Consider the following 8,204-nt stretch of genomic DNA (forward strand, 5'->3'; position numbering starts at 1 on the left):
TAAGGACCAGCTGCCTCAGAATTCCAGTGTTACACATCAAAGTGCCCAAATGTCCAGGTGTCAACAAAAGATTACAAAACATACAAAAAAGTAGGAAGTGATGGCTCAGGCAGAAGAGAAGATTAAAGCATTAGAAACCATCAATGAAGAGGGTGAGACCCAGGCCATACCAGACAAAGACTAAAAACAATGGTCCTTAAATATGCTTAAAGAGCTAAGAGAAAACAGGGACAAAATGGACAAAGAACTAAAATAGTCAAGAAAATAATAGATGAACACAAAGAGAATATCAGTAGAAAGATGGAAATTATGAAAAGGAATCAAGAAGAGCTGAAGACCACAGTAACAGAAATAAAATATTCCTTAGTGGGGTTCAATGGCAGATTGGAGCTGGAAGAAGAATCAGTGAACTTGAAGATAAGACAATTCAAGTCTTTCAGTCTGAGGAGGAGAAAGAAGGAAGAATGAAGAAAGGTGAATAGAGCCTGAGGAACCTGTGGGATGCCATCATACGTCCCAATATATGCATTGTGGGAGTCCCAGGAGGAGGGGAAAGAAAGAAAGGGGCAGAGAAAATATTCAAAGAAACAATGGCTGAAAACTTCCCAAATTTAATGATAAACATGAATATTTGCATCCAAGACTCTCAATGAATCCCAAACAGGAAAAACCCAAACCACCCCATGTCATGGCATGTTATAATCAAATTGTTGAATGTTAATGATAAAGAGAGAATTCTGAAAGCCTCCTGAGTGAAGCAATATGTCCTATACAAGGGTGCCTCAGTTAGATTAAGTGCCTATTGCTCGTCAGGAACCACATGCAAGAAGGAAGTGGGAGGACATATTTAAAGTGCTGAAAGAAAAAAAACCTGTCAACCAAGAATTCTATATCCAGCAAAGTGTCTTTCAAAAATGAGGGCAAGGTTAAGACATTCCCAGATAAACAAAAGCTGAAGGAGTTTGTCATCGCTAGACCAGCCCTAGAAGAGCTGCTATAGAGAGTTCTGCAGATATCAAAGCCACATGAAGAAATAAACATCTCTTGTGAGGGTAATAAATGACATTGGTGCATGTAAATGCCAGTACTGTTGTATTTTGGGTTTGTGGCTCCACTTCTCACTTCATGTCCTATAGGTTCTAAAACATAAATGCATGACACGCAATGATAAATCAGTGGTTTTAGACTCATCATGTATAAACATGTAATTTGTGACAAGAACTACATCAAGGTGGGAAGCAAGGGGTGTAGGACTGTGGTTTGTGTATACTGTTCAAGTTCAACTGGTATCAAAGCAAAGGAAATTCTTATAGATTTAGGATGCTAAATTTAAGCCCCCTGGTAACTACAAAGAAAATATAAGAGAATAAGCATACAGACAGAAATTAGAATATGGGTTGCCAGGGACAGTGAGCAGGGACAATGGGGAGTTACTGCATAATGGATATAGTGTTTGTTTGGGGAGATGGGAAAGTTTTAGTGATGGAAAGAGGCACCATAATATTGTGAATGTGATTATTCCCATCAAATAGTATGCTTGAGAGGGGTTGAGGGGGTTTATATTGTATATATGTTCCTACAATTAAAAAGAGAGAGAGAGAGAGAGAGAGAGAGAGAGAGAAAGGGCAGAGAGAAAGCCACAGAAATGAGAAGCTGAAGTCAACGAAGCCTGGAAGAGAAGGGAGAGACCAACACATGCTGGCATGTGCCTTGCCACGTGGCAAAGGAGCCAAGCATTGCCGGCAGCCAGTCTTCAGAAACAAAGCATTGCCTTGATTATACCTTTATTTGGACATTTTCCCAGACTCGAACCGTAAGTAAGTAAATTCCCATCGCTTAAGCCGAACCATTTCATGGTATTGATTTGAATAGCCTAAGAAACTAAAATAAGACGTATGAAAAAAATTGGATTATTGGCTGCAAGCTTTATATACATGTTAAATTTCTTGAACTTGATAGGTGCACTTGAGGTGATTACATAAGCAAATATCTTTGTTCTTAGGAAGGGTACATGGCAGTTTTAAGTGTTCAAAAAGCATGGTATGTACAATCTACACTCAAGTGCTCGTAAAATGGACTGATAACTAGACAGAAAAACAGGTAGGTAGAGATAGAGAGACAGACAGAAAGAAAGAATGATAATGCAAATTGGCAAAATGTTAAAATTGGTGGATCTGGGCATCTGGGGGTATAGGGCATGTTGAAATTCTCTGTATGGGGTTTGTACTAATTTTTAAAAACTGTTCTGTAACTTTGAAAGTATTTAAAAATAAACAGGAAAAACAGAAGCAAAAACCTCTACCTCTCCTTCATGACTAAACTCCTGTGTCATCTCAGGCAGAGTCAGTCCCTCTTCATCCATCCTCCCACGGGTCAGAATTCTGATTTCCCATGCTGATTGTGTGTTTACAGTTGCTGGCTCCTACTAGCTTTTATGATCCTCCAGGGCAAATGCCAGATTTCTGCTACTCATCCCTAATGTCTAACACAATATCTGTACATAGTAAGCCCTTGTTCTTCTTATTTTTTCTTTAAAATTTTAATTTATTTATCATAAAGGGAAGATCAACATGCTGACATGAATTTTAAGCTTTCTTTTGGAAGTTTCACTTGATCATCTTGATTATGTACTTCCATTTGTCTCTTAAATTGCTTGTGTATGGGTCAAACAATAAATATTGGAGAGATAGTAAGTAATTTGTGGTTTACCAGGGTTTTTATTTTTTCCTGTTCCTTCCATCAACTGCCTTCCATTTGTGGCCTTTCCCGCTCCCCCAGCTTGTTTCTTCTCTTGCCTGCACATTCATCCACTCTCCCAGGTCTTTCTTCTCTTCCCCGCCACCACAGCCTAGCCACAGAGAATACCTGCTTGCCTTTCCTAGAGAAGAAGTGCCTTGGAGGGAATCTTCAGGGTTTTGTCTTGTGTTGCCTTAATGAAGTGATGCTTTTCAGTGAGTCTGAAATTATAAACTGGATACAAGAAAAACATTTAAATGGAAATAGAGAAATTGCTATATCATGTTCTCATTTTCTTCACCATCTCCTTATTTTAAATTTCATCTGCTTAATTCCTTTAGAGCGATCAGCAAAGGCCATCTCTATCTATACATTTTCATACTCCACCAGTATCCATATGTAAATATTATACCTACACTCATACATTTCATATTGGCTTTAAATGCAAGAAATATCTCTGGAGTAGAAGACCTCAATTGTGTCTAGTTTGCTTAGTCAAAGATGGAAATTCTTTTGCGGTCAGAGACTAACTGTGTTCACCATTCCCACTGGATTTAACATCTTTGAAAGCACAATATTCTTTAATAAGTCACTAGAGAGCTCCGTCAGCCACAGCAAAGGTTAGCCCAATCAATGGGATTATTATTTCTGCTTTCTGTTTATGTCAAGTGCTAAAATTTTCCTTTATATGGTTGATGATGTTGTAGAAATGAGTATTAACCTCTTCACCCTATGCCAAAGAAGAATCTATCATTTTTGCAGCTTCGTTATTTATTGCTTTGGAATCATAATTGGCTTTGTTGTCACTTCTCTCTTCAGCAGCTATAATATTCCCTCTGGAGACCTAGAAAGACCGATTCAAGTTGCTGATCAGCTGGACATAAAGTCCTCAAGGCACGTGTTCTGGATGGTTATTTTTCTGCTTTTAAAGCAGAAACAACCTGTGTCAGAATAGCACAGTCACCATACACCAGGGAACATCTCTAGGAACTCACCTGGCTGGGGGAGTATCTATCAGACTTTCAAATCGCGTCTTCCAAGGAGAGCAAGAACATTAGTTCTAAGAGATGCTTTGCAAAAGAAAAGGAGTCTGTGGCCAAATAAATTTGGGACATGGTGTACTATAGTTTCATCTTGGAGATCACAATGCATATTAGAAATTCTGTAATAACCAAGCAGTTCCCAAACTTATTTGACTTAAGGAGCTATTTGGGTGCAGTACTTACTAACATGGTATGCAATGAACTTGGGGAAATTCTTCTTTGAATGTTGCCATAGAACTTGCAAACCACCCCACACAGACACAGCCAGAAACTGTCTTTTGTGAGCTAGTGTTCAGACTCACTGTTATCAAGTATTTCTTTATGGCCCAGCCCATGATCTCCACACAGTTGCACTAAACTTTACTCACTTCTTCTATTTCATTACTTCTTCTCTTGGCTTCTTCTTGATCTAGGCTGTGCTTGCTGTGGACAATGAGTGATGTTTAATTTAATTAGCTGGAGGCTTAAAAGGAGAGGTCAGAAGAGAAGCAGCTCAGAGGAGCTCAGCACAGCCAAGCACAGCTCAGCTCAGAGCTCAAAGTGGATACAGACACAGATGTTTGGAGTTGCAGAAAGGAAATGCCCCCAGAGAAAAGCCACAGAAAGGAAATGCCCCCAGAAAAAAACTGTTTGAACCTTGAAGCTGGGAGAGAAAGGCACAGCAGACGTCGCCATGTGCCTTCCCATGTAACAGAGAAAGCCAGATGAAAGCTAGCTGCATTTCTTCAGAGGAACTGTAAATTTGTAACTAAATAAATCCCCTTTAGAAAAGCCAATCCATCTCTGGTGTGTTGCATTCTGGCAGTCATAGCCAACTAAAACAGTCAGGCATGGTAATGCATACTGGGGACAGAGTGAAGCACGAAAAAATCACTATCCCTAATCTCTGGGGGTTGCGGTCTAATGGAAGATCCATTTAGTTATTTATTGTCTAGCTAACGAAATTTGTGCTAAGTGCTAAGAAGATTATATGAGGAGGGTACCTAAGTGAGATTTGGAGGTCTGGAGGGAAAGCCTTTTTGAATGACATTCAACCTCTACTATATGGTGAGCAGGAATTAGCCAAGTGAAATCTGAAGGAAGAGAGTACCCAGAGCAGTGGCATGTGCATTGGGTGACGAGGTTCAGGAGTTTAATGTGTCCTCGACAAGAACCAAGTCTAATGACAGGGGTGCTTAGAGCATAGAGTTCAGCAGCAGGCAAAGGTGGGTCCATGGAGGGCCTTGTGAACCATGTTCAGGAGTTGAGATTTTTAAACTTCACCCAGAAGCACCTCCCATCCCCTTATGTAAGAACCACTCTGGCTGCTGGAGCTGTGTGGAGGGGACAATGAGAGATGCTGGTAGCTTGAACAAGGGGCATTGGCGATGGCGATGGAGATGGGAGGGCTGATGGGACAGAAATTTCGAAAGTAAAACCAAGAGTGCTTGATGAATGGTTGGGTGTGTGGGTGAGATGGAAGTATCAACAGTTAGCCTCAGGTTTCTGGCTTGGGCAGCTGCTTTGGGGAGTTTTCTCACCAGCCAAGACTCTTTTTGATCGTTTCTGTGTTTCTGATGCAATCATTACTGGGATAACCAGAAGTTCTCCCTAAACTGGTTTAGTTATAATTTCAAAGTGGAGGAAGACTGGGAAGATATGAGAGGGGTTTCTTCTCTCTACTCCTAGGAATGTGTTTCTCATAAGGCACTCCCCTTAGCTGACCACAGATGTAATCAGCCATAGAGGAATCTGACATACTGATGATGTAAGTTGACAGCAACAGAACAACTGGGTACCATCACCTGGCCAAGCTGACTCTTGAACCTAACTACCACACTGATATACAATTAGTTATAATTTCAAAGTGGAGGAAGACTGGGAAGATATGAGAGGGGTTTCTTCTCTCTACTCCTAGGAATGTGTTTCTCATAAGAAAAGAAATAAAATGGCTCAAATAATAGAGTTTTCCAATGGCAATATTTTGCTATCATAAGTGGGCTTTGGGTTTTGTTTGTTTAATTTTTGTTTTTTCTGATTAATATCTGATGAATTGTAAGTTCTAGTCTCTGCCCTTTGCACACTGGAGGGACTTTTTAAAGAAGACCTTTTCGTGTCTGCATGTTTGTGTATCATTGGCTCAGAAAGTCCAGAGGTTTGTGTATCATTGGCTCAGAAAGTCCAGAGGTGTCCCCTCAAGTTTAAAACACAGCTATAACTTCCCTGGTTCTTCCAAGACTATAATATGATTGCCGACTAAGGCATGAGGCTTTGCCAATTCCCCCTTTCCCTGAAGGCACTTGAGGGCAGAAAGGAAGAGAACACAATTGTGTGTCCTGCCTCTGTATGGGTAGGAAATAATGGACAATATTATGGCTTTAAGTTCAAGGATAATGGCACTAGAAACCTGGCCATACCACTATAATAGCTTTATTAACAGCTGAGCAGGAAATTGTCCTTATCCATCCAACCATCATAAATGACTTTCCCATTCTCAAGGGCATTTTCAACTTTTATGGAATTCTGAGAAAATTCTAAGAAAGAAAAGTCAAGGTTTTTATGCCTGACAATACCTTGGAGGTCAATTAGTCCATCCTACAAGTGAGGAATCATGCTCAGAAAGTGGAAGTGATTTCTCCAGAGTCACCCATGTCATTTGCTAGGATCAGTACTGGGCATCCTGATTCTCATGGTTCTAGAAGCCAGTGATTAGAGATCAGTGCCAAACAGGGGTTTGGCAAATTTTGACCAGCTCCAGTAGGGGAGAAAAAGTGAAGGACCAAAGGAGGCCTGAGAGAGAGGACTTCAGGAGTGTGGCATGGAAATGCCAGGAGCTTCAGATATGGTGGGTCATGCTAGAAAAGCTAGTAAAAAAAAGGGCAAGGATGAGAAAAATGGGGCTGTCAGTATCCAGAGTTGTGTAACCATGACCACCATCAATTTTAGAACATGTTCATATCCCCAACAAGAAACCCCAACCCCCTTAGCAGTCACTCTCCATTTCACCCAACCTCTCAGCCCTGGGTAATCACTAATATACTCTGTCCCTCTGGATTTGCCTATTCTGGATATACTATGCAAATGGAACCACACAACATGTGGTCTTTTGTGACTGGATTCTTTCACTCGGCATATTGTTTTCAAGGTTCGTCCACGTTATTGCATGTGTTGGTATTTTTATTGCCAATCATGTTCCATCGTACGGATGTACCACATTTTACTTACCCAAATGATCAGTTCATGTGTCTTGGTCACTTAAGACTCAACATGGTGCTTTGCTTGTACTCATTGTTCAAAAAACATCTGTCCATTAAGTACAAACAGTGGACTGAGGAGGAAGAAAGATGAGAGATCCCAGGCCTGATGGTTTTGTTTTTGTTTTGTTTTGTTCTATTTTCTGGGTGCATGGTCCCCAGGTCTCCCGCATGGAAGGTGAGCATTCTACCTCTGAACCACCCATGCACTCTATGCCTGATGGTTTTCTATTCTCACCTTAGAGATGGGAGAGGATGGAGCTTTGAGAAAGATAAAATGTTTGGAATATTTGAGAGCTATTCTTTTTTTTTTTTTACATGGGCAGGCACCAGGAATCGAACCCGGGTCCTCGGGCATGGCAGGCAAGCACTCTTACCTGCTGAGCCACCATGGCCCACCCCTATTCTTTTTTAACAGGTGGGGTCTGGTGAGGTAATTATAGTAAAGTGCTAACGACATAGTTCTTGGCTCCTCCCTTTCTCCTTTGGCCCAGAGCAATGAGTGAGGTGTGGATATTTTCAGTTCCCCGGCAGCACCAGGAGCCTGGAGCCCAGAGCCTGGAGCCCAGAGCCTGGCGCCCTGGTAGACCTTCCTGTGAGTCCTTCCCACCCAGAAGTGGACCACTGTAACACAGTGCCTCCACCCACAGCCCTCTTTTCCTTCCCCTCTTCCATCCCAAAGAAACACGCTTACCTGAGGTGTTGAGAGCCACGGACAGGGGATGGAAGACCCATCCAGTGACTCCGCCCCAGTGCGCTGTGACAGAGCCATGCGCTGCACTGACCAGGGACTTGCTCCATGTTTGTGCGTGAGCAGTGTGGAATATTGGAGCTGTAGGGAGCTGCATCAAAAGAGTGGAGAGGCTTCCCCCAGGCTTGTGGAGGCTCCTGGAGGAGGCCGCAGGCTCACAGTCTGTATCCCGGGGCTGCATCCCAGCCCCTTCCTTAGCCCCCACTCCCAGAGGCCACTACTGGCACCAGATCTGAGCTGAATTAAGAAGAAAGAGCTTCCACAATCACAGCAGATGACGGTCCACTGTTTTTTGCCTGTCCTCCAAAGAAAAGATGTCAGTCAGATATGGAAGATCCTCAGAACTACAAGACAGCATCAGAAATGCACTGGCAGTAGAGTTGATTGGTTTCATAGAAGGCACACTTCTATACGAAAATAAATCACAGTAAATGAAGCAAA

Source organism: Tamandua tetradactyla, chromosome X (assembly GCF_023851605.1).
Source record: "Tamandua tetradactyla isolate mTamTet1 chromosome X, mTamTet1.pri, whole genome shotgun sequence".
Taxonomy (NCBI): Eukaryota; Metazoa; Chordata; class Mammalia; order Pilosa; family Myrmecophagidae; genus Tamandua; species Tamandua tetradactyla.